At 41.7% G+C, this 26,707-nt stretch overlaps 1 long non-coding RNA gene across 1 annotated transcript in view; it reads right to left on the bottom strand.

The window, feature by feature from the left end:
• Positions 1 to 2,638: 2,638 nt before the first annotated feature.
• Positions 2,639 to 26,707, bottom strand: part of LOC121137410 — a 30,956-nt gene continuing 6,887 nt past the window's right edge. Inside the window, exon 3 of the long non-coding RNA XR_005874645.1 lies at positions 2,639 to 2,733. This is a non-coding gene — a long non-coding RNA (uncharacterized LOC121137410). The remainder of the gene's footprint in view (positions 2,734 to 26,707) is intronic.

The raw sequence follows: 26,707 nt of genomic DNA, 5'->3' as shown, positions 1-26,707 counted from the left end.
CTGTCCTACATACTCTCTATAGATACTAGCCTTTTGTGCTTATTGTTCTCCATACTTATAAGAGATCAAAGGCTTTTGGATTCCACATATGAGGGTGAAAGTGTAATATTTGACTTTATGTCTGGCTTATTTAATATGGCTAAATGTTCTTGAGTCCTTTCCACATTAATGAAAATGCCACATTTCATTCAGCCATTCAGCCATGTGTGCATACATATATATGCTTATGCAATGAATATGCAATATATATGCAACATTGTATCATTTATTGGCAGACATTGATGCTGTTTCTACATTTTCACTAATATGAATAGCATGACAACAAACACAGGAATGCAAGTACTATCTGGAGATATTGAATTCATTTCCTACAGATAGAAAGTAGTAGACATTCTTGTTGTTTAATATATAAATATAAACTCCCACATAGTTTTTCACGATGACTTTAATAATCTAAAATCCCATCTACTATGCAAATATGCATGTGTTATCAGGGCAAGTCAAAAACTCAAGATTTCATATCAGAAACAAGACCAGTAAGACTAAATTTGTTGTTTTATAAAATGTTGAAAAGGTCTTCATAAAGTTTCAAAACATGGATGGTCTCACCCTCCCTGGGGAATGGAGTGGGGCTTGGGTGGGGGCCTGGGGGAGCTGGTGGGAGGGTGGGGAAGGAGGGAAGGGAGAGGGAGCTGGGATTGACATGTGAAACAAGCTTGAAATTAAAAAGAAAAGTTTCAAAACACTTCAATTCAGATGGTGGTTACAACTGAGTGCATTGACGAGAAAGGCTCCCACAGGCTCGCGTGTTTGAGCATTTGGTCCCGTGTTTGAGCATTTGGTCCCCAACTGGTGGCACTGCGAAGGTCACGGGACCTATAAGAGAATGAGCCTAGCTGAAGGAAATATGTCACTGGGGACAGGAGCTGCACCTGCATATAACCCCAGTTCCAGTTTTTACCCCCTGCTTCCGGTTCCTGTCATCACGCCTTCCCCACATGTTCCCGTGTCTTCACTGCCATGATCAACCATATCCTTCTGGAACTTTAAACAATAAGACATTTCTTCAACTAACTGGTATTTTATCACAGCAACAGAAAAATTACTAGAAATTTTCATGTAATTTAGATTTTTAAAATCTATGAGAAAATACTCATCTTGGTCTATGAGAACCACAGAGATTTTTTTTCTGATTAGAAACAATCCTGCTTCATATGTCAGTCCCAGATCCCTCTCACTCCATAACTCCCCCTCCATCCCACACCTTCCCAATCCAACCCCCTATGTGTCCAGGCTGAGAGAGCATCCCTCCACATGGAATGGGCTCCCAAAATCCATTCATATGCCAGGGATAAATACCAGAGGCTCCACAGATTGCTGAGGCTTCCTCACTGACATCCACGTTCAGAATTTTTATTTCTGGCTCAGAAGTGACCATGGGTATGGAGTATCTAAATGTGACTTATTTAGAGGGTCGCTCTGCATTAAGCAGCAGAGAGCATCACTGACTCTGCTCCCTGACAGTTTACTGTTCTCTTCTGCCCTCTGATACAGTATGGCATTTCTGGACTGATGCCAAAGGATGTCACCAACATTAAAGTCACTGAGTCAGAAGAGCAGTAAATTTCAAAGGTGTGGGGTGTCCCTGGAGGTGGTCACTCATGAGGTTAAGGATATGGTGCTATATCTACCTGGTTTTCCACTTTGGGATATGAGGAAAGGAAGAGTGTTAAAGAAGATCCCAGATATCCTGGTCTAATAAAAGGACCTCATCTGTCCTGCAGAGAGGAGCAAAGTTTTTAGTGTTGATCACAGCCCCCTTCCTCAGTGATTGGTGTCAGTGCCCTGTAAACACAGAGATCTGGTTAGTGACGGCAAATACCATCACTATACAGCAACCAGACCTAAAATTGCCACAGCAATGTTCTCAGCAGAGGAAAAGAGACAGAGTGAACAAGCATTTTAACAGGAAAGATAAAAGGAATCGATATGTACTTCTGAAGGAAACTCTTGTAGCTAGATATGCACGAACGATGGCAATAGGCCCTGACGGCTTGAGCAAAACACACGGGAAGGAGGATTGATGTAGACCAGCAGGGGCACGGCAACGTCTGTGCTTCATTTTGCTTTCACTGGCCGTATCCAGTCATGTCCCCATTTTATCCAACACATGGCAGCACGGTTTTACTAAGCAAAAGCTCGTTCACAATGTGAGAAAGCTAAGTCGGATTCAAATCAAGACAAATAACAAAGGAGATGTCAGTTCCCAACCCCCCCCCAGAGAGCTTAAAAACTGGAATGAATGTACTTTCTTCCCCCGAAGGATCAACTGCCTGTGAGACAGTACCATCTTCCCCTTGGGTTTATGAGATGCGTCATTTTCTTTCCTCTATCTGTCCACATTCCTGTCCCTAACGGCAAGAAACCAGGCTGTCAGGCGAGGGAACACAAAACTAGCAAAGTATTGCTTGGTCGTATTATTCTCCATTCTTTGAAAACATATGTCTTGGAGTCAATTTGGATAAGAAAAAAAATGACACAGACTTGTGTTTAAAGGCATGACGTTAACCTTGCATTTCAGCACACACAGAACCAGCAGATAGTCCAAGAGATCCAATCTGAACACACTTGACTTGGTGGTACCCTGCTTCCCCTGGCTCACCTCTCCATAACAGTGTGTGCTGCAAGAGGGAATTCCTTGATGGTGAGGATTCCAGCTGGAGCTCCCTGCAGCTGCAAAGAAAAACAGGGAAATGAACCACATTACCCTCTGTCAAACAGAAAGATGTGGGATTTTGCAACACTTTATATCCTTTACTACTCCTTGACAAGCGTGATGTTGAACGGCATTAAATATTAATTTGTATAATGTAGTAGTCGTATAAAGCTAGGCATAAAACACAGCAGGGGAAATTGCATTTTCTTACTGTTAAGACTATTGTTACAGTCTTCTGGCACCTCATGCTGTCACCCTACTTAGTAGATTGATGTTTATTTTCCCAGAACACATTGACTGCCATCAATAGCATTACTAACTTGTCTACTGTTATGTTGCCCTCAGAAGTTGTAAATCTTGCAGCCTGCAAGGGGGTCTTTAGATTCAAGAGACTACTCAATCTCTTGACATGAAGTTAATCAAAATTCAGAAGTGACACATGGATGCTTGCCTCGAGCAAGCAGTTAATGTTAAACCTGGGCCAAGCTCTGGATTTGAACTATACCTCATCGTGTGATGCAAGGCCAGAGAGAACTTGACTTCAGGGTGCTCTAGACCCTTGTTTTCACATGTGCAGTCTGTGTAAACCAATGGCTCAATCCTTTCCTGATTTGTACCAAAAAAGGTATTTGCCAAAAAAAATAATAAAATAAAATAAAAATAAAAGCTGACTTACCCTTTGCCATGTTACTCTTTAATCTTTTTCTTGGGGTAAGTATTGAAACTACTGTTTTGATTCCATTTTCCCAGCATACCTACAACCATGCTCCTCAAAACTCAGCATTCAAAACCGTTGCTTAAAGGCAAACTCTCCATTTGTGTTGTCTTTGGTTCCCCCCCCCCTGCCTTTTTTGTTCATGGTTCTCCATATCTGTTCCTGTGCACGAAGTAAGCGCTGGCCACTCATGACCAGCTGAATCCGATACACCCAAACTCTTATCACGGGCTTCCTCTGGAAGCTCTTCTTTTCAGACTTGAGTTTATGAAGAAGAGTTGACATCCCTTAGAACCTTTATGTAACTGTCAGCCACAGTGTACAGTCACAGTGTAGTACCTTATACCTTCCACTTTGCCAAGTGCAGGCTTCCTTGAACTTTCTATTTGTTTAGAAGGAATCTGACATTCTCTCGGTCTGACATTCCAATTCAGAGGATGTAGCCCATTGGCAGAGCCTTAACTGGGAGGCACAAAGTCCTGGGTCCCATCCCAAGCTCAGCCCCTGTTTCCCTAGAAAATTGTTAGGTCAATGCTACCCAAGACAAGGAATACCTGACAGGTACTGAGTTGAAATATTCAGAAAGAGGTACTGAGTTGAACTATTCAGAGAGGACGGATCCCTGAGATTACGTGGTTTAAAAATATGCAGACAATGATGCATGGGAAGGGAGGATAGCTCCAAAAAGTAACTTCTGGAATTAAGGAAATATGAAGTGCCAGTTGAGTCAGTAGCTCTGTACTCCAGTTCTTCCTGGACCTTAAAGGGGAGGATAGAAATCCTCTCTCCCCTCTCCCCTTCTCCCTACTTCTTTTTCTCTCTCCTGTCTCCCCTTCCCTCCTACCCCCTACCTCATTCTCCCTCCTCTCTTCCCCCCTCTCCCTCTCCCCTTTGTCTGTCTGGCAAAGACAAGCCTTTGCTTCTTAACGTTTCTGTTTTCCTAGAGACAAAAATTACTCTCTTCTGCCTTTCTCATAACACTCCCTTCTTAGAGAGTTACATTGATTAATGGTAAAGTATGTTTGGATTACTCCCTTCCACTTGTGAAAGTACGTCAGTGTCTCACAAATGAATCCTGAGATAAACTGGGTTCCACCTACTGTGATTCCAGGGCCAGAAGAGATTGTAAGACTGGGATACCGACTTCACCATGGCTTAAATCTGCAGCATCAAAATTTCAAATATTACCAACGGACACCATTGAAACAGATTATGGCAGGACCACTGGACTCTCGAGCTCGCAGCAGCTATGGCTGCATGCAGAAGATCGAGCCAGGCGATAGTGGAACATAAGGGAGAGAGGCTCAGTAGGTGCAGAAGATCGAGCCAGGCGATAGTGGAACATAAGGGAGAGAGGCTCAGTAGGTGCAGAAGATCGAGCCAGGCGATAGTGGAACATAAGGGAGAGAGGCTCAGTAGGTGCAGAAGATCGAGCCAGGCGATAGTGGAACATAAGGGAGAGAGGCTCAGTAGGTACAGAAGATCGAGCCAGGCGATAGTGGAACATAAGGGAGAGAGGCTCAGTAGGTGCAGAAGATCGAGCCAGGCGATAGTGGAACATAAGGGAGAGAGGCTCAGTAGGTACAGAAGATCGAGCCAGGCGATAGTGGAACATAAGGGAGAGAGGCTCAGTAGGCCCCACACATGGTTCAGAACGTACGGGCTGTTGATGCCTTTGGGGAAAGGTAGAGGGTTTTCATTAAGGATGTGGCTTCTGGTAGACTGAATATACTCCGGGGGATGGCACCACTCTGATGACAATATCAATGCCACAAACTAGATGCAGTGGGTTATATAAGGTATTTTTTTTGAAAGACAAGAAATTGGGGAGGTAGGGACTCCATAGTGGAGCCCAGTAGAGCTAGGTGGAAGACTGGGGTGGTAAAATGATGAAAATATTTTGCGTGAATCTATGAATTTCTCAAATAGTTGAAAAAATATATTACTTTTTAACTTAAAAAATTATGAAGATTTTAAAGAGGAGTAAGGGAAAAGATGTCTTTCAGGTGTGCTGTAATCCATTAGGGCTTCTCTTTGTGAATGTGATTTAGGCCTTAGAAAGAGGCTGTAAGCAATGCTGAGGCATCCCTTGCCCGAGCCTTGTGAGAACACAGGCCTCTCCAGACCAACAAACCTGGCCACACTTGAATATCAGATTCCACAGCCCCGAAGCTGTGCGATTACAAGTTTGCGTTGTTCTTAATTTTCTCAGTCACAAGTATTTTGTCATAGCTGCACAAAACCAGATAAGGAATTCGGATTCATATGTGTCTGTTGGAAATACTATTCATCATTGAAATCTCTGCTGGAAATCTTGATACGGGTGGTTCCGTGCTACTTCCAGAGAGATCCATGCAACGCTATGATAAAATTCCATATAAAATCTGTGATAGAGTTTACCCAGTGTCCAGAGAGCTTGATGCTCTGCGAATGGAGGAGGCAAGACCTGGTGTTCTTTTCTCATGAATCCACTTAGGTGGCACGCTGTAAAACGGGCAGAAGCACAGTCTGCGGGCAGCTCACACCGCGGTTGTCACTGAAAGCCCTGCCTGCGGGTGCCAGCATCATGTCCTCCAGGAATTCCGACCCAGGCTATGCTGAGGTCTGCTGCTGCACCCACCGAGCCACTCTCTTCTTGAACTTTCGCTAGCCGGATCGATCCCCGCAGCTTTCCAGTCTGGAGCTCCCGCACTACAGCCGAGGAATGTCTGCGGGCCCCCACTGCTCAGGTCGTTAGATATGTGGGGGCAATCGCTGAGTGGTGTTAAGTAATTCTGTAGCAGGTAAGCGAGGTAGAAGGCTGCTAGAAAATAAACATTTCCAAACTTAATAAATAAATTTCTGTGCTGTTCAGGCTCAAAAACAAATCATAAAACCGGATATTTCTGGCTTTGTCCTTTTTTAAAAAATGTCTTAAACATTTACTTTATTACTTTTGAAATTTTATGCACTGTGTGTGTATATAATCTCTGTCACACCCTCCCCTCGCTACAAACCTCCAGAGTTTCCCCGCTCCCTCTCAACTCCGTGACCTCATGTTCTTAATTACTACTGCGGCATATATCACGTACTCTGTTCATCTGAAAAAAAAAATCACAGAAATGCCAAGACCGCCATTATTTATTTTAAATTCTTAGTGTTAAGATCAACCCTCCAACACATGTTATTTCATTTTTTAATGAAAATCCTTCCAGTCATAAAAATGGAGTTATAAATCCAAAACCCATATTTGAAGTTTCAATAACCTAAATAGAAGGAAGCAGGCTTGAGAAAAAAAAATTATCCCGCGATAACCACCCACTGCTGGCTCAGAACAGATGCAATAAATAACAACTGATGAAGCTGACAATACACGGCCATAAGACAACTCTCAGTTTTAAATAACGCTTTAAAAGCCACAGCCTAGCATGTCCTAGCATAAAGCATATTTATCAGCGACAGTTCTCTGCAACCCTTTTGTGCCGGTGATTTAGGTCTGGCGGACAACGCTAAGATCTCTATTAGTTACATGTACATCTCTGAAGTTCAATGCAAAGACAGTCCGACACCCCAAAAATACATTCTATGTTCTGTTCATGATTAAGAAGAAGCAGAAATGAATCAGAAAACAAAATCTGGTGACATAATTTGAATTCGAGAACCATAAGGCAGACGTTGTAGGCAATTGTAACGTGCTTCGGGAGAAGGACCACAAGGGATGAATTAGTCAGGACTTGTGCCCTTGGGCTCTCAATAAAGGGCCATAACTCACAAAAACAGGGCGGAGCACTTGCGCCGTGGACTTAACGAAAGAGTTGGACTGTCCCTAAGATCACTTTAAGGAACGCCCTAGCTGAATTGGCTTTAAGGAGACATTAGGAGGTGATGAGGGTTGGGGGCACTGCTGCCAACCTGTAGTTTCCCTCTCTGAACCCGGAATTCCTCTGAGTTGGCTTCCTCAGCAAAGCGGCTCGTCCCAATCCTATCACTCGTCCGTCTCCACATTTGTATGCTATCATAGGAGACCTTGAAATAATTTGGCTTTTCTGAAATGCCTAAGAGAGTAAAATATATATATATTTTTTTTAATCAGGTGTGTTTTGTGAAAATTCTACAACTCAGTTCTATGCCTATCGCACAGATTTCATCAGAAAATAACCACCAGCTATTAAACCAAAGAGGAGAAGGAAATTGATGTTAAACAGCAGCCAATAATGGAATCTGTCTGTTGCTCTACCCTGCAATGATGTCCTAATTAAATGGCGTTCTTAGTGTTCTATACTATTTTGGATAATAGTGTATTTCCAAAGCAACTTTTTTTCCTCTCCAAAGAGAGATGAAACCCAACTCCTAGATGAGGTCTGTCCTTTCATTTCTGAGATTACAATATACAGCAAATAAATTGTTTCCATCTCATTCATACTGACTTCAAGCTAAGCAGTGATCTCTCCTTTGTGTGTGAAAAAAAGGTTCATGGAGTATCTAACAATGGTGGCAAAAGTGCTTAGGACACAAAATTTAAGTACTTGAAGAATTTAATTATTTAGCCATTATTGGTGATTGATGGCTGTTGAGGTAAGGGGAATGTACTTTCTTCAGGGATATAGCCTCCAGAAACTGACTCTTGTTCTAGTAGATGATCCTAGACCCATGCACATAGTGTATAGCAATGATAAATGGACTTAGTGATTCATGGAAAAAAAAGTAAAAGGCCGTGTAGTTAGGAGGGAGCAGCTGTGGAGGAGACAGAGGGGGATGATAAGAGAGAGAATGGAGGTAGACTTCATCAAAACACATTGTATACATACACAAAATTCCTAAATAATAATGACATTTAAAAATTAAAGAAGTCATATTTAGGAACAGTTGAAATCATTAACATCAAATCTATATCAATAGCATAGGGAACAGGAGGATTGCATAGAAAATAGATTAATTTTTTTACTATCAATAAAAACTTTCCCTGGAGTTAAAAAAGGAACCACAAGAATCAAAACAGGGAACCTTTACAATTTTCATGGTTGATGTAATCATGTCAATTTAAATATCTGTTTTAATCATTTTATAAGATACGATTTTTGTATTTTCTCTGATACACACTTCCTCCTAGATTTTTTTGTTGTTTTTGATGAATACATTTTGGCGAGATATATGCAATGATAAAATTAGAACAGTGTACATATTAAGCACTTAAATTTTTACTCTTCTCCATTATGAACTTTCTTCCAAATATGTAATTTTTGCAGATGGGGAAAGATCAATAGAACAAATGTGAATTGAAAGTTCATTGAAGGGGATGCTCTCTCAGCCTGGACACATGGGGGAGGGCCTAGGCCCTGCCCCAGATGAAATGACAGACTCTGGAGATCCTCCGTGGAGGGCCTCACCCTCCCTGGGGAAAGGAGTAGGGAATTGGGTGGGCCTGGTAAGGAAGGCGGGGTAGGAGGCGAGGGAGAGAGAGCTGGGGTTGACATGTGAAGCATGCATGTTTCTAATTTAAATAAAAAATGTTTGTTTCCTTGAGTGTTACAATGCAGCTCCACTACAGACACCATAAGCAGACAATTTTCTCTCTGGGAATCAGAAAAAAAAGTGAAGATGGATCAAAGGTGAAATCTGAGAATCCTATACAATTAGCCCTTTTAAACATTGTGTCAGTAAGAGGCAGAATTTGTACCCCTGGCAGCAGTGGGAATTGTCACCAGAGTGAATATTATGGATGTCCATATACAGCGTCTGCAACATGGGAGCTGAAACCTGAAGAATCCAAGAGCCACAAACAGAAGAGAAATGTAGGTGATGTCCAAATATTCTGGTCTACCAAACGAGTTACAATTTTAGAAATTAAAAAAACTGATCAAAATCAATAACTTTTCTTCTTCAAAAGATAACATTAAGGACAGGACACATAATAAGAAAAGATAAGCGTGAAAGATGCATCTTATGAACAATTCATCTCCAGAACACACAAGGAATTCATACGCCTCAGGAATCAGATAACAACACATTCTAGGGGAAAAAACATCAAAAGGTTTGAATAGACGTCTCACCAAAGAAACCACGTACACGGAAAGATGTATGTGAATAATCTTAGAAAAACAATATATATATACATATATATATAAGAAATAATACATTGTAGTGCAAAACTATGCACAATAACAATGTTAATAAAAATATAAAGATAATTCAGAGCTTTAAATGAAAAGCCACCCACTGACTGGTAAAATGGAAAGACTGGTAACATCCAATGTCATCAAAGACCTTCATGCACTGCTGTTAAGAACACAAACTGGTAGAGCCAGTATGAGAAAATTAGTGGATTAGTAGCCATAACCACTAACCATAACCACTAACACTAGCAAAATATGAAAACAAATGTTTATTCAGAGGCTTCTACATGAATATGCACAGCATCTGTATTCATGATAGCTGAGAAACAAAGGCAAGAAAAATACTCATCAAACTACTCAAGGAAAAATAGATGTACATACTGGAATGCTACTCAGAGCTAAAAGGGAATAAACAACCAATGCATGCCAGCAAATGGAGGGGGTCTCAAAAGCAAAATAAAAGAATTCAGACACAAAAGACTGTTAATGACTTTTATGTTTATCGCCCAGAACCTTGTGTGTTTGCACACGTGGTCCCCAGCTATGTCAAGCTTGTAGCTCTGATTGGTCCCACCCTACACTCTCCACTTCATGTTAGGTGCCAAGAAGTAACTCCATGCCACAAGCTTCCACTAAGGTGTCCTCTCTGTCTGATGTACTCAAATTCTAGGAAAATGAGCCATCATGAATCTTTCCTTCATTAAATAGCTTCTGTTGGGTACTTTTCATTAAGGGTATATAAACAATATACACACAATACAACATGCTTCATCTGTATGTAGCTTCTTTACAGAGAAAACGATAGCACAGAAACAAAACAAACCAACAGTTACAAGGAGATGGGGTTCCCTTCTGGATAACACCAGGAAGATGCATGTGGGAAGGGTCCTGTGGATGACTCAAACCCGCAGTGCCATGGTGGGTTTACATCTACACAAATTTGAGGAAGTTCGTCATATTTTATACTTTAGGAAGAAAAATGTAGGGTCACAAATTATTACTTAATAGGGTTGTTCAAGTAAGTGCTAAATATGAAAATCAAAGAAATATCAGTTTGGTGTTACAAATGATTAAACATCATAGAAACTCACAAAGTATAACTTGAGAAAATGAAGAAGTTTGGCTGATAACATTAAATTGTGAGAATACAATAGCTGGACATTTCCTAATTATATGCTCTAACTCCCTTTATTGTAATCATAAGTGATTACAGCCTCCACTGAATAGAATTCTTTATTAAGTAATCCTAAATAGAAAACCAAGAATGAAACAGACTCTGGTGGCATCTGGAAATGTATTCTTAGAAGAGATGTCAGATATTAACAAAATTAGTCACCCAGAGGAAGTATATTTTAAGACTCCCTTATTACAATCACATTTTAAGGGGGTATCAATCACAGTACAATGCTGACAGAGCTCATTTTAGCTTTCAAGGGCCTCAGTCAAGAGTGATCATTCTGCATGTCATAGACAATGGAACACAAGGGCCCCCTGGAAAGTAATCAGTAAGCTGAAACAAAATGTCTGTAATTGGAGTTTGATATCCCCTTACGTATATTTGCAATATGAGAATGTATCATATGAATGCTATTTGCTAAATTGCTGAATACATAAATGAATGACAAAGGAAAAGAAAAAAACTACTGTAAAGTTTTAGCAATCCCACCCTCTTCTTTTAGTTTCCTAAATTAACTAATGAAATTTGAACTAATTGGGGGATTGACATAAATTTCTGAACTTGATTCAGATCCATTTCTCTTTCACAGACACAGATCTGTGAACACAACTGAAAAAAATCTGCATTTAGAAACTCTTGGCAAACAGTTTGCTGGGGTAAAGTCCTCTGGATGGTTCAAGTTTCCATTATTCTTACAGAAAAGCACTGGTGTCCCAGGGTAGAAGCTTATTTCCTCAAAGGTGATTGCATAAGAAATGGAGCAAAAGTCAGAGCTGCTTGATGCCCACCTCTTCTCTAGTAACCCTGAACACTTCTGAAAAGAGAGATGCCTGGCTCTCTTGCATCACATATTAGGTTAGGACTGTAGGAAGTGGTTGAAATGATATTCTGGGTACTGTTTTCCCGGAAGTAATCAAGTCTTTTTTCTTTGATGCAAGAGTCTTGCATCTTCTGACAGCTTCCATGAACTTTATCAAATTGATTGTGTTAGCTGACAAGTAGGTAAAATCTCCAGATCTTCACAGTGTCTGCGCCAATTCCACTCTTAAAAACAATTCCTTTTTTTTGGAGATTATCATGCAATTATATCTTTCCCCCCTTCTCTTTCCTTCCTTCAAAAATTCAATATTCCCTTCCTTGTTTTCAAGTTCATGGCCTATTTTTCTTATTCAACATATATAGCATATATATGTATGTGATATGTGATATATATCAGCAATATATATGATATATCTGTAACCTGTTCGATTTGTATAATGTTGCTCCATGTATATTTTCACAGCAACCCATTTGGTGTTGGCTAATCACTTGGTATGCTGTTCTATAAAAGAAGTGTATTTCTTGGGCTCTGAGCATTCCTTAGTTGTCTGTAGGTCCTTGTCTAGGGTTGAGACCTCTTAAGCTTTCTCTTTCTGCATGAGTGTGCTTGTTGTTCCTTCTGTTTGGATCATGTTCAGGTAGTTTTGTTGGTGAAACTTTTTGGGTGTAGCCGCTACATTCCTAGAAGACACAATCTTACAGAAAATTCCATGTTCCTCCTTCTTTAATTTTCAGTTCTAGACAACAAGCAGAAGTGTACACATTTGCTTTCTGAAACTGTATTAAATGCAGCCAGTTTATTGAGACAGGACACAATAAATTTATAGCCACTAATTGTGAGGAGCCGCCCTCGCTATCGCTATTGCCGTTAGAAGATGGCGCTGACATCCACTGTCAGTTGGAGTTAACTGTCGCTGTCAGTTGGAGTTAACTGTCGCTGTCAGTTGGAGTTAACTGTCGCTGTCAGTTGAAGTTAACTGTCGCTGTCAGTTGGAGTTAACCGTTTAAACTGTGCCTCTCCCGTGACGTCATCTGGGGTGATGTGCAAACCACCAATCCCGGCTCTACACATCTCACTCGGAGCTCCTAGGCTTATATAAGGGGCTGGGTTTCTTAGCTTGGGGTCTCCCTCTAAGAAGCTGATCATCTATCTCTCAAGATGCATTAAAGCTTTACTGCAGAAGGATCCGAGTGTTCTGCGTCGTTCTTGCTGGCGAGACGGTAGCGCGGGACATCTGGTGCCGAAACCCGGGAACTCTTCAACATCGCCGGCGCCGCGGGAGACCCCTCGGAAGACGGGGCGGATTCAGAACTGCAGGGACGTAGGTTCAGAGAGGTATGCTTTATCCTGAACAACCCTTTTCTCGACTTTGGCCTTAGTTTGTCATCACCGTGGGACGGGTCAGTGGAGGCTTTGGTGCTAGTCCTGTTTGTCCTTCTCCTTCATCGTGGCTGGTGCTGACAGAACGGCGCTGTCCGTCTGGCGCTGTCCGTCTGGCGCTGTCCATCTGGCGCTGTCCGTCTGGTGCTGTCAGTCTGGCGCTGTCCATCTGGTGCTGTCAGTCTGGTGCTGTCAGTCTGGTAACGGAGTTGAGCGCCGTTTTTAGATAAGCTGCTCAGCGCGATGGGGTTGTCACAGTCAGTGGTTACAGCCCTACAGACTGTGCTAAAACAAAGAGATCTTAAAATTGCACCACGAACACTTCAAAATTTTGTGAAGGAGGTAGATAGAGTGGCACCATGGTATGCTTGTTCCGGGTCCCTCACTGTGGCCTCATGGAACAAGCTAGGTAAAGAACTAGACAGGAAGTATGCAGAAGGAGATCTCCACTTAGGTACCAAAGCCATTTGGAAGCTAGTTAAAAACTGCTTGGAGGATGAGGCCTGTCACCCTGCTATAATAGAAAGTCAGGGAACCTTAGAGGAAGTTCAGGATAGCATGTCAGAAACTGAACGGAGTGAGAGAATGGGAGCTCGCAAAAGGAAAGACATGTCTAAGAAAAAGGCCCTCCCCAGGAAGTTAAGAAAGGGGGAGAGAAAGAAGGGAGTGATCATTCACCCCTTAACAAATCTAAGAAAAAGAAAAAGCCAGAATCTAGTCTATACCCTGCAGTAGAGCTAGAAGCCTTGGAGCTAGATAATTCTGATTCTGACACTCTGGATTCTAGCGAAGAAGGTGGTCTAGAGGAGGAGGTGGCACGGTATGAGGAAAAAGATATCACCCTGATAGACACCGGCCACTGAAAACAAAAATGAATGTGAGGCCACCGCCTATAAATCCGGCGGGCTCACGCTCCTCAGCGCCTCCGCCAGTATGAGCTTCGGCTGAATACTGGTACTGACTCCTTTTTACCTTTAGAGGAACGGAGAAAAATACAAATGGCTTTTCCAGTATTCGAGAATGTGGAAGGCGGAAGAGTACATACCCCCGTAGATTACAATCAAATTAAAGAATTGGCCGAATCCGTTCGTAATTATGGGGTCAATGCTAACTTTACCACATTACAGGTGGAAAGGCTTGCTAATTTTGCCATGACTCCCACTGACTGGCAAACGACAGTGAAAGCAGTGCTTCCCAACATGGGACAATACATGGAATGGAAGGCTCTCTGGTATGATGCAGCCCAGGCACAAGCTAGAGTTAATGCCACGGCTGAAGATGAGAATCAGAGGCAGTGGACATTTGAAATGCTGACAGGTCAGGGTCAACATGCCCTTAATCAAACCAACTACATCTGGGGCGTCTATGGTCAGGTGTCGGCCGCCGCTATTAAAGCATGGAAGGCCCTCACAAAAAGGGGAGAGTCCAGTGGACACCTTACAAAGATTGTCCAAGGACCCCAAGAGCCATTTTCAGACTTTGTGGCCAGAATGACAGAGGCCGCCAGTCGCATCTTTGGTGATTCAGAACAAGCTATGCCCCTGATTGAGCAACTTGTCTATGAACAAGCAACCCAGGAATGTCGAGCGGCTATCGCCCTCGCAAAAGCAAAGGTTTACAAGATTGGCTCAGAGTGTGCAGGGAGCTGGGGGACCCCTAACCAATGCAGGACTAGCTGCCGCCATTTTACAAACGCACAGGTATAGAGATTTATCTAATCGAAAAGCTTGTTTTAATTGTGGGAGAATGGGGCACCTTAAGAAAGATTGTCAAGCCCCTGAAAGAACAAGAGAATCGAAGCTTTGCTATCGTTGTGGTAAAGGTTATCATAGGGCTAGCGAATGCAGGTCAGTCCGGGATGTAAAAGGGAGGCTTCTGCCCCCTATTGAAGAATCCAAGGTACCCCAATCAAAAAACGGGTCACGGGGCCCATGGTCCCAGGGCCCTCAGAAATATGGGAACCAATTTCAGAAAAGCAATCAAGAGGAAGTAGAGGTTTCCGAGGAACCTCCGGAATGGACTTGCGTGCCGCCTCCGACTTCTTACTCATGCCCCAAATGAATGTTCAACCGGTCCCAGTCCATTCCCTGGACCTTTGCCCCCTGCCACCATTGGGCTTATTCTGGGCCGTGGCTCCTTAACTTTACAGGGACTCATTATATATCCTGGAATTGTTGACCCGTATCATAAAGAGGAGATTCAAGTTCTCTGTTCTAGCCCTCGGGGTGTATTTTCTATAAAGCAGGGAGATAGAATTGCACAACTGGTGTTGCTGCCCTCCCTCGGGGATGGAGAAACCTACACTTTACAAAAAAGGGCTATGGGATCTTCTGGAAGTGATTCAGCCTATCTGGCTATACCCCTAAATGAGAGACCTACAATAAAATTGTTAATTAATGGAAAAGAATTTGAAGGGATAATGGATACGGGAGCAGACAAAAGCATTATTTCACTCCATTGGTGGCCGAAGTCTTGGCCCACTGTTGTTTCATCTCATTCTCTACAAGGTCTTGGATACCAGTCCTCTCCTGCCATCAGTGCCTCAGCCTTAACCTGGCGGGATGCTGAAGGCAAACAGGGATGTTTTACCCCCTATGTGTTGCCACTCCCTGTAAATTTATGGGGACGAGATGTGTTACAAGCCATGGGCATGACCCTAACTAATGAATACTCCCCCAGGCATCAGCCATTATGGCAAAGATGGGGTATACAAATGGTAGAGGCTTGGGTAGGCAAGAACAAGGCAGAATAAAACCCATTACACAACACGGAAATCGGGGTAGAAAAGGACTGGGTTTTATTTAGGGGCCGTTGAGGCTTCACGACCCATACCATGGAAAACAGAGGAGCCGTTATGGGTCTCTCAATGGCCTCTATCCTCTGAAAAATTAGAGGCTGTCACAAGATTAGTGCAAGAACAGGAACGGCTGGGGCATCTAGAGCCTTCTACCTCCCCATGGAATACACCAATTTTTGTTATTAAGAAGAAATCTGGGAAGTGGAGATTACTCCACGACCTGCGGGCCATTAACAATCAGATGCATCTTTTTGGCCCTGTTCAAAGAGGCCTTCCTTTGCTTTCTGCACTTCCTCAAGATTGGAAGCTTATTATTATAGATATTAAGGATTGTTTCTTCTCTATTCCACTTTACCCACGGGATAGACCAAGGTTTGCCTTCACTATCCCTTCTCTTAATCATATGGAACCAGACAAGAGATTTCAGTGGAAGGTACTGCCGCAAGGCATGGCCAATAGCCCAACAATATGTCAGCTATATGTGCAGGAGGCTTTGGAGCCAATTAGGAAGCAATTTACATCTTTAATCGTTATCCATTATATGGACGATATTCTTATTTGTCACAAAGAGTTAGATGTTTTACAAAAGGCTTTTCCCATGCTGGTGGCTGAATTAAAACAGTGGGGATTAGAGATTGCCTCAGAAAAGGTTCAAATTGCAGATACAGGCCTCTTTTTGGGCTCAAAGATTACTCCCAAAAATATAGTTCCTCAGAAAATAGAAATTCGCAAAGACCACTTACAAACATTAAATGATTTTCAGAAACTTCTGGGAGATATAAATTGGTTGAGGCCCTTTTTAAAAATTCCATCTGCTGATCTAAAACCCCTCTTCGATCTCCTGGAGGGTGAGCCTCATATCTCCTCACCCAGAAAATTTACCCCTGCCGCCCACCGAGCCTTACAGATGGTGGAAGAGGCCTTACAGGAAGCACAATTACAACGAATTGAGGAGTCACTACCTTTTAATCTGTGTGTTTTTAAGACAGCTCAATTGCCAACTGCAGTCCTGTGGCAACATGGACCATTACTTTGGATTCATCCAAATGCTTCCCCTGCTAAGATTATTGACTGGTACCCTGATGCTGTTGCACAGCTCTGCGCTTCGCGGAATAAAAGCAGCTGTTACACATTTTGGCAGGGATCCTGATTCCTTGATTGTGCCTTATACTGCTGCACAAGTTCAGACCTTGGCAGCCACATCTAGTGATTGGGCAGTTTTAGTTACTTCCTTTTCAGGACAAATTGATAATCATTTTCCAAAGCATCCAATTTTACAGTTTGCCCTAAACCAGGCTATAGTGTTTCCACAAGTGACAGCTAAAGACCCACTCCCAGATGGGACTGTGGTGTACACTGATGGATCAAAAACTGGTATGGGAGCTTATGTGGTCAAGGATAGGGTTATATCTAAACAATATAATGAAACTTCACCTCAAGTTGTAGAATGTCTGATAGTACTGGAGGTTCTTGAGGCTTTTCCAGGACCCCTCAATATTGTATCAGATTCCTCTTATGTGGTTAATGCAGTTAATCTCCTTGAGATAGCTGGAATAATAAGATCCTCCAGCAGAGTTGCTAACATCTTTCAGAAGATACAAGCTGCCTTGTTAAATAGGAGATTTCCTGTTTTCATTACCCATGTCCGAGCACATTCTGGACTCCCAGGTCCCATGTCCTTAGGGAATGACTTAGCGGACAAGGCTACAAAGCTGGTGGCCGCTGCCTTGTCTACCCATGCACAAGCAGCAAAAGAATTCCATAAGCGCTTTCATGTGACGGCTGAGACCTTGCGCCGTCGTTTTGCTCTATCCAGGAAAGAGGCTAGGGAAATTGTTACTCAATGCCAGAATTGCTGCGAATTCTTACCTACTCCCCACATGGGAATAAACCCACGTGGCATTAGACCATTGCAGATGTGGCAGATGGATGTTACTCATATTCCCTCTTTTGGAAGGCTTCAATATGTTCATGTTTCTGTTGACACCTGTTCTGGCGTAATGTTTGCCACACCCCTAACAGGGGAAAAGGCCTCATATGTGATTCAACATTGCCTTGAGGCCTGGAGTGCTTGGGGAAAACCCAGAATTTTAAAAACAGACAATGGACCAGCATATACCTCTCAAAAATTCCGACAGTTTTGTCGGCAAATGGATGTTACCCATCTAACTGGCCTACCTTATAACCCTCAAGGACAGGGCATTGTGGAACGTGCCCATCGTACACTCAAATCATATCTGATTAAACAAAAGGGGAGTATTGAGGATGTTCTACCCTCGGTACCAAGAGTTGCTGTATCCATGGCACTTTTTACCCTTAATTTCTTGAACTGTGATGCCCAAGGCCACACTGCGGCTGATCGCCACAGTTTAGAGCCTGATAGGCCAAAAGAAATGGTAAAATGGAAAGATGTCTTGACTGATCTCTGGAAAGGCCCGGATCCTATTCTTATAAGATCCAGGGGAGCTGTGTGTGTTTTTCCACAGGAGGAAGAAAACCCCCTGTGGATCCCTGAAAGACTCACTCGAAGAGCTCCTTCACAACTCCAGAATAAGAAGGATGGAGGCCAAGTGGGTGATGAAGACTCTCCTACTCGGGATGATGGTTCCTAGTATGATGGGAGAGTTACGGTGGGCCATCATGTCTACCTTCCCCTACCGATGCCAGTGATGCAGAATGCCCAGGTGTTCCCTAGATTTTTCACAAATAATAGAGAGTTGGGGCTTGCCTTTTTGCCTTTAGATCCTCAGATACAGAGTTTTCAGGATGAGAGAACCTTGTCATTAGTAGGAAGCTTGTGCTTTACTGTGATTTCTTCATTAAAGGATAATTTTATTCATATGGATCCAGAAAGATCTAATGCTAATCCTTTTGAATTAATGGAAGCTGTACTGATCTTTCTCCTATGATAGTGAGAAGGGACAGATTACTTTTGATTGGAAAGGGGCATTAGGCAACAGTCTGAGTGAGGGACAGAGCTCTGGATCATCTGATTGGTCCTCCTCCAATGTTAAGTATACCCTTTTAAGAGAACTAATTATTCAGCTGCCCTTTATTTGGGTTGTGAGTAATGATACCTTAGGTAAGAATCAGAAAGAAATAAATTGTTCTGCTTAGAATTGTTTTTATGCATTATGCTGGGATGCTATTAAGCACCCTTTTGCTTTGGTAATGCGCATGCCTCGATTTATTCCAGCTCCTGTTGAGGCGCCAAGTAATTTGAGTTTGTTTAGGGAAAAGCGAGATTTTTGGGATCTCTGCTATTATTGTGGGCCTGATAGCCACCGCCGCGGTTACTGCTTCGGTTACCGCCTGGCCCTTGCACTTTCTGCCACTGTGCAGACAACTCAAACCATTAATGAACTATAGGCCACTGTGACCATGGTCCTAGATAAACAGGCCACTGCCAATTCTCAGATACAAGGAGGCCTGATGTTGGTAAACCAACAGATTAATTTGGTTCAGGAACAATTGGATATATTGTGGCAGATGGCCAAATTGGGATGTGAACAAAGTTGCCTGGCCTTTGTGTCACTTAGTACAATATGAGAATTTTACAAGAGCAGCTAACCTGTCAAAAGCTCTGTCTCAACATTTATTACAGAATTGGACTTTTGAGTTTGAGCAGACACTCCGTGAGTTGAGAATGGCGATCCTGCAAGTGAATTCGACGCATCTGGATCTTTTCTCTGATGGAAGACCTCTCCTCCTGGATTTCATCTGCATTTTCTTATTTTAAGGAATGGGTGGGGGTAGGATCATTTAGCCTAGTTCTCTGCTGTGGAATAGTGTTGATGCTTTGGATGGTGTGTACGCTCAGAGCCCAAACAAAAGAGAGAAAGTGGTGGTGGCACAAGCACTTGCTGCCTTAGAACACGGAGCATCCCCTGACATTTGGTTAACCATGTTAAAGCAATAGGTCGCTGGCCTCCCAGCTCTTGCACCCCACGAGGCTAGTCTCATTGCACGGGATAGAGTGGGTAGGCTTCAGCAGCCCAAGGAGTTGCAAGGCTAAGCACTGCACAGGAGAGGTCTGCGGTATAACGACTTTCTCCTGGGAGATAAGTCATCTTGCATGAAGGTTCTATGTCATGATCTCCTTCCCCCAGAAAAAAGACATCGGACTGGTCAGGACTTCCTCTGGGGATAAGACCCTGGAGAGGAGCTTTGTACATGTTCCGAATTTGCACATGGGGATTTGACCTCTATCTCCACTCCAAAGTTGTGGGTGTCCTATTGCTTCAAAAAATAAATGAATAGGGGGAGATGTGAGGAGCCGCCTCGCTATCGCTATTGCCGTTAGAAGATGGCGCTGACATCCACTGTCAGTTGGAGTTAACTGTCGCTGTCAGTTGGAGTTAACTGTCGCTGTCAGTTGGAGTTAACTGTCGCTGTCAGTTGAAGTTAACTGTCGCTGTCAGTTGGAGTTAACCGTTTAAACTGTGCCTCTCCCGTGACGTCATCTGGGGTGATGTGCAAACCACCAATCCCGGCTCTACACATCTCACTCGGAGCTCCTAGGCTTATATAAGGGGCTGGGTTTCTTAGCTTGGGGTCTCCCTCTAAGAAGCTGATCATCTATCTCTCAAGATGCATTAAAGCTTTACTGCAGAAGGATCCGAGTGTTCTGCGTCGTTCTTGCTGGCGAGACGGTAGCGCGGGACAACTAATAATCCTATATTAGGATTACATCTTCAAATAAAAGTGCTTCATAGAAAAATTGACATCTGTATATAGTTAACATGAGGCATTAAAGAAGAAAGTGTGTTATAAATGTGAACTTATCTTACATTAAATAGTCAGTATTCCATTGTTTTGTACTACTAGATTAAAACTTATTTTCACATTTTGGAAATGAAATATTTTCCTAAAGATAAAGACCAAATACTTAGGCTAACATCTAAGAAAAGGGTAATGTTCATAACTACCATTTTTCATAATAACAGCACAAGTTTTGAAGTATGTCAAAAATAGTGTCAGAAATAACACAATAAATGCTTCCACAAACAGTTTTTCACCAATTTATGTAAGCGGCATTTTAGTAAGCACATGTTAGACACAGTTTTCTGGAACAAGTGTTGATCCATGCACAACCTACTCATTTGTAAATTGCTGGTTCGGAAACTTAACCATGACATGTACTTAGCAAAGCAGTCATTAGTAAACCCAGTTTCTGGGTCAAATCAATACCATTGATAAAGTGCCTTCAAAAGAACACGAACATTTTTTGCAATTTCGAAAGCGCCACTTTTCGACATATAATGTGCCCTTAACCTTATTGGAGGAAACACAGCACTAAGTGCATCACTGTCCCCATAATGGCAGGGATGGCAATTATTAAATTGCACTCTTAGAAGAACAGACCTGTTTTTATCATTGACACCTCAATATCAACACAATTACTTCCCTATGGAGAGAATAAAAGGTGACTCTACAATGCCAGAATCTGAGCATCATTTGTCTTTGTCAAGAGGGTTTTCTTTCATGACTTAAATTTAAGGACTCTATTTTGAAGCAACTCTAAGGGGACAGAAAATCTTGCACACACACACATGCATAGATGTGGGTTCATTTAAACCTTTGATGCAATATTAAAGGGACAAATAATGGTCACAACTGAATACTGTTAAGCTCCACATTAAAAGTTCTCTGTGTAGCAAATATGTACCTAAGCTCACCAAATAAATACATAAATGCTTTCAGATAAAACAAAAACATAAATTCTTAGCTATATGGAAGTAAAATGTCTCCCACTAAAGCTATGGGGTTTGGTCTATCATTATATATGAAGTATCTCATTAAGTCTATGTGGTTTGGTCCATTGCTATATATTCCATCCTGCATATGTGCGCTACTGTTTTGGTTCTCATTTGTAAACCTAAAGGACAAGTTACTAATGTAAAAGGGAAATATAAAACCAGTTAAATAGTTTAAATTTTGTGATTTTTACCCTGAATGCTGTTTTTATGAAAGAAAATACATTCAATGAAACTTCAGCCTAGTCCATTAGATCTTTTTAAATAGAAATATATGGATATCTATGTGGATATAGTTAATTTTGAAGTTGAATACATGAAACCAACTGGGAAAAGGAGTCTAGAAAAGCATTAGCCTGACTTTTATCAGTGAAAATTCAAGATAAAATATGCTAAGTGCTCATGCATAATGCTAATCTTCTTTTTCCTGTGTTATTTTTTATATCAAGCATATTTGGACTCTGAGGCAACACAAGATCCAGTTCCTTTGTAGTTTAGAAATATTATTAGACTTTTTTTCCTTTACTCCATTTGACCAAATTTATAAAAAAGCAAGATGCAGCTGACTTTAAATGAGGCTGCATAAAAGCAATTGATAAATCAACTATAAAAAGGAAAGTTTGCCACAGTCTCAAAGCATTGAATTTCATGATTAGCATTTATTTAAATAAAATAATTTTCCATTTGGCTAAGAACTTTCCTACCAGTCCTAGCAACAACAAACAAGTATGAAAAGCTAATAGGTTTACTCGATCTTATAAGACACTTCTTTTAAAGATGAATAGGGTACAATGGTTATATATTTGGTGTGAGTCTTGGGCATCAAAAAGAAGTAAACAGCTTTGAACCCTAGCTCTTCTGCTTATTGTCTGTGTCATCTGGAAGCTACTAAACTCCTCAGAGATCTCGGGGGGGGGGCAGAATAAACCATGTAAAATCAATCCTGCCACTAGGTCTCTTCTGCCATTAGCAGGCTGTCAAGCCGTGAGAAGCAGGCATCACTCCTGTTAAAGGGGAGATAAACTTCTAAGCTGCTGAGAGTGAATGAGATAAGACTGACTTTTCACAAGCCGTTCTGGTTCATGGGTGAACCCCAGGGTGACTCCAAGTCCATGACTGTATCTACAACAGGCACACAAGCACAACCTTGAATATACACAAGTGCCCAACACAGACCCTCTCTAGAGAGCGATAGTTAAATGGTCTTGCCTGGTAATACTCTGTCTTTCCCTTTCATTTCAGAGAGTGCTGGAAAGAACTTGAAATAAGTATGAGTTAAGAGAGAAAGCAGCAGGTTCAGAGAAGAAACTATTAAATGTTTGAAGACTATGATGAAGAAAAGATGCCTTGTGAAAAATCTGACATCATCAAAAACCTTTGAAAATAGATGGTTCGCTTCGTCTGCAATATAGATATCCCTAAAATCAAGGTACACCCATTTTGTAAATATATTCTGTTCATTCATGCCTGCTACTTTCCTGTTCCTCTCTTGGGCACATCCAATTAATATCACACCCGTTGAATGCCGGAGAATCCCCAGCATCCTTGTAAGAAGCTGGGCATGGCCACCTGTAACACTGGTGATGGGAGTGAAGCATGTGGATCCCTAAGCACTGGTTAGCCAGCCTACCCAGAACAACAAGGTTCTGGTTCCGGTGGAGAGCCGGTGTTAAGGTAACAGGTCAGAGAGGACAGGGCGAGAATATGATTTCAGCATTCCACAAACAACATGATTTGAGAGAAAAAACAACTGTGGAGTAGTAAGGCAAGTGAGGTCACTTTCACTACCCAAGCCAGCATGAGGACAAACAATCAAGCAGAGAGAGAAGCAGCAGAAGCAGCGATTAGCAGGGTCTCGAGGGCTAGTGACACCCATGCTTGACAAAGGATGACCGGAGGCTTAAACCAGTCTTTTCTGTACTTTTATTTCCTTTCTTCTTTCTGGGTCAGTTTTACACTTCAAATGACAAGGTAATCTCTTTAGCATATGACTAAATGGCATACACATGATAATGGGGAAAGAACTAATTTATTAAGCCTGATAAGGAGGGCAAGAATTTTATCATCTGACCCAGTTTATTACTGTGAAGATTTTCAATTTCAGATTGCTCTGTCTGACTTTCTAAATTCGGTTTCCATTGAGAGCTTGTGAAATATTACTGGGGTGCCCGATGATCAGAGGAGGACACATTTTGGAATCTCAGAAGCACTGCTGATGAGGTCCCATATCTTGGAAAAGCTGTTACCTACAAACACCTTGGATTTGCCAATTCTATTTTTAAAACACCCTCCATTTTCATCTGTCCTCCTATTCCCACTGGTACTATCCATTTCTTTTTCAGACATACCTGGATTAGCACATTTTTCTTCCTGAACTATATGAGAACTGTCAGTTTATGGTCGTTACTCATCCTTACTATAGCGGTGGCGTTATTTACATACTCACTCCCATGTCACAGGACCATGACTACGCTTCACTCATCATCGCTTATGTACTTGAGACTTTCAATAGAGTCAAAGATTATACATGACCAGCCTCCAGTCACCTGTAAGATGCTGGCTGCTATTTTTACTACAAGAGTTCTCCTTAATCTCCAGTTCCTTCTGTATTCCACTCTGCAACGTGATAAGTATACTCTAATTGTGAAGCTTAGTTCTGATTCCTGTCTCCTAAGCAAATCCTTACTGTCACCAACATTTCATTTGCTTTTACATAACTCACAGTATGCATGGGATAATTAAATGGACCATCTTACTTGGGGCATCTGCAATTTTAACCTGCTAGACAAGAGAAAACAAACTACTCAATTCAGTCTAAAACGTTTCTAGGGTTGGATGAAAAATTATAAACTCATCTCACTTATACGTCTTACAATAGTCTTTGCTCTTTCCTCTCAACAATGGATAATCAATTTTCACACCGCATTGCATATAAGACATCCACTATTTCATAATATGCAATATTTATAAAGTGAGGGAAATTGTCATGTAAAATGATGGAATGTAATCAGTTTGCTCTGGGCACAGAAAAAGAATTTCCTATGCCCAACATTATAAACGTCTAAGGATTAAGTGCAAAACTCTGACTGGGTGGGGAGCGATCAATTGCATTTGGCAGAGCTTCAAAAACATCGTTTCAGGAAGAAAAGTCCAATTCAATTTTCAGAACGTCTGGTTAAACCAATCCATGACAGGTCTATATAATCGATATCCACTGGCACTTACCTTGGCAGCATTCCTGGAGTGATCATTTTCCAAAACTGTGCACTTCTCCACCACTTTCCATTGTGTTTTATGTAAATTAGTTTGGCTGGTCTGCTGTATCATTTTATGTTTGACTTTTGCTACAATAAAGAATTTGACCGAGGCATCGCATTACATACAAAGTAGCAGACATTTCTTAAGGCCTATCCACATTTCATATCTTTGTAAAGTCAGATTTCATGCCATTCTGTGCACTCATAGATGACTCTAAATATTTGCTGATTTTCTACATCTTTGCAATGCTTCAAAACAAGCATGCCTGTATCTGTAATGTGCCCACTTTTCCAAACTGGCATGCAGCCACATAGAATGTAGGAGCAGTTCTAAATATCCTTTGAAGGAATGAGTGTTATTCTTGCCCCTGGCCCACTCAGGAGCACTCTGTCACCATGTGAATGAAACCTGAGTCTATAGCCACAGCTGACAAGTCATTGGAAGGTCTGGATTTGCTCCTACCTGCCTCGCTAGACCAGTCTCGCTCATTCTTTGCTGCAGTTCACCATGTTCCCTTCACAATGGCCTCTGTACTGTTCAGGTAGCAAGCCAGACTAGATTTCTGAGAGAGTTTTAGCTGGTGTCTAAGACTTTGCATCAGTGAAAAACAGGAGTTTTCTGACATTTGGTTTCCTTTATTTCATCCTTACCTGAGGATGAAATAGCCAAAGAACTTTAAACCGTAACAGATATAGTATGCAGAAGGACAGACACACACAGGCTACTCTATGCCTCAGCTTGAGACTTGGATCAATCTCCTAGGGATACCTGGATTGCTAATCTTGATTGTCAACATTATAGGATTTGGAGTCGCTACAGAAACACACATCTGATTGTGTCTTTGAGAGTTTTTGAGCTAGGTCAGGGAACATGGAGAGATGCACTCTGAATACTGGCAGCAGCATCCCAACGTGGGATACAACTGCCACTTTGCTGAAGGTGTTTACCAGCTGCAGGCGTTCCTGGTAGAGTTTTTTTGGGTCACTTATGTAAGCTATCATATCATCTGCAAATGGTGAAAGTTTGACCTCCTCCTTTCCAATTTGTATCCCCTTGATCTCCATTTGTTGTCTTATTACTCTAGCTAGAACTTCAAGTGCAATATTGAAGAGGTATGGAGAGAGGGGATAGCCTTGTCTTGTTTCTGATTTTATAGGAATCTCAATGAGTTTCTGTCCAGGTAGTTTGAAGTTGGTTGTTGGTTTGCTGTATATAGCTTTTATGTTTAGGTATGTTCCTGCTATCCCTAATCTCTCCAATACCTTTATCATGAAGGGATGTTGGATTTTGTCAAAGACTTTTTCAGCATCTAGTGAGATGATCAGGTGATTTTTGTTTCTGAGCTTGTCTATGTGGTGGATTACATTAACGGATTTTCATATGTTGAATGATCCCTACATCCCTGAGGGGAAGCCTACTTGATCGTGGTGAATGATTGTTTTGATGTGTTCTTGGATCTGATTTGCCAGTATTTTTTGAGTATTTTTGCATCAATGTTTATGAGGGATATTGGTCTGAAGCTCTCTTTCTTAGTTGTGTCTTTGTGTGACTTGGGTATCAAGGTTATTGAAGCCTTGTAGAAAGAGTTTGGCAAAGACCCTTCTGCTTCTATTGCATGGAATACTTTGAGAAGAATTAGTATAAGCTGTTCTTTGAATTTATGGTAGAATTCTGCACTGAGGTCATTTGGCCCTGGCCTTTTTTTTTTTTTTTGCTGTTGTTGTTGTTGGAAGATTTTGATGACTGTTTTTCCTTCATTAGGGGTTATAGGCTTATTTACATTGCTTATCTGTTCTTTATTTAATCTTAGTAAGTGGTATCTATCCAGAAAACTGTCCATTTTCTTTAAATTTTTGAATTTTATGGAGTACAGGTTTTCAAAGCATGACCTGATGAATCTCTTGATTTACTAAGTGTCTGTTGTTATGTCCCCCTTTTCATTTCTGATTTTGTTAATTTGCATGTTCACACCATGCTGTTTGGTGAGTTTGGATAA

The sequence above is a fragment of the Mesocricetus auratus genome, unplaced genomic scaffold (assembly GCF_017639785.1).
Source record: "Mesocricetus auratus isolate SY011 unplaced genomic scaffold, BCM_Maur_2.0 Super-Scaffold_2245, whole genome shotgun sequence".
Taxonomy (NCBI): Eukaryota; Metazoa; Chordata; class Mammalia; order Rodentia; family Cricetidae; genus Mesocricetus; species Mesocricetus auratus.
Note: the sequence above shows the minus strand (reverse complement) of the source record. Positions and strands in the feature narration are given on the sequence as shown.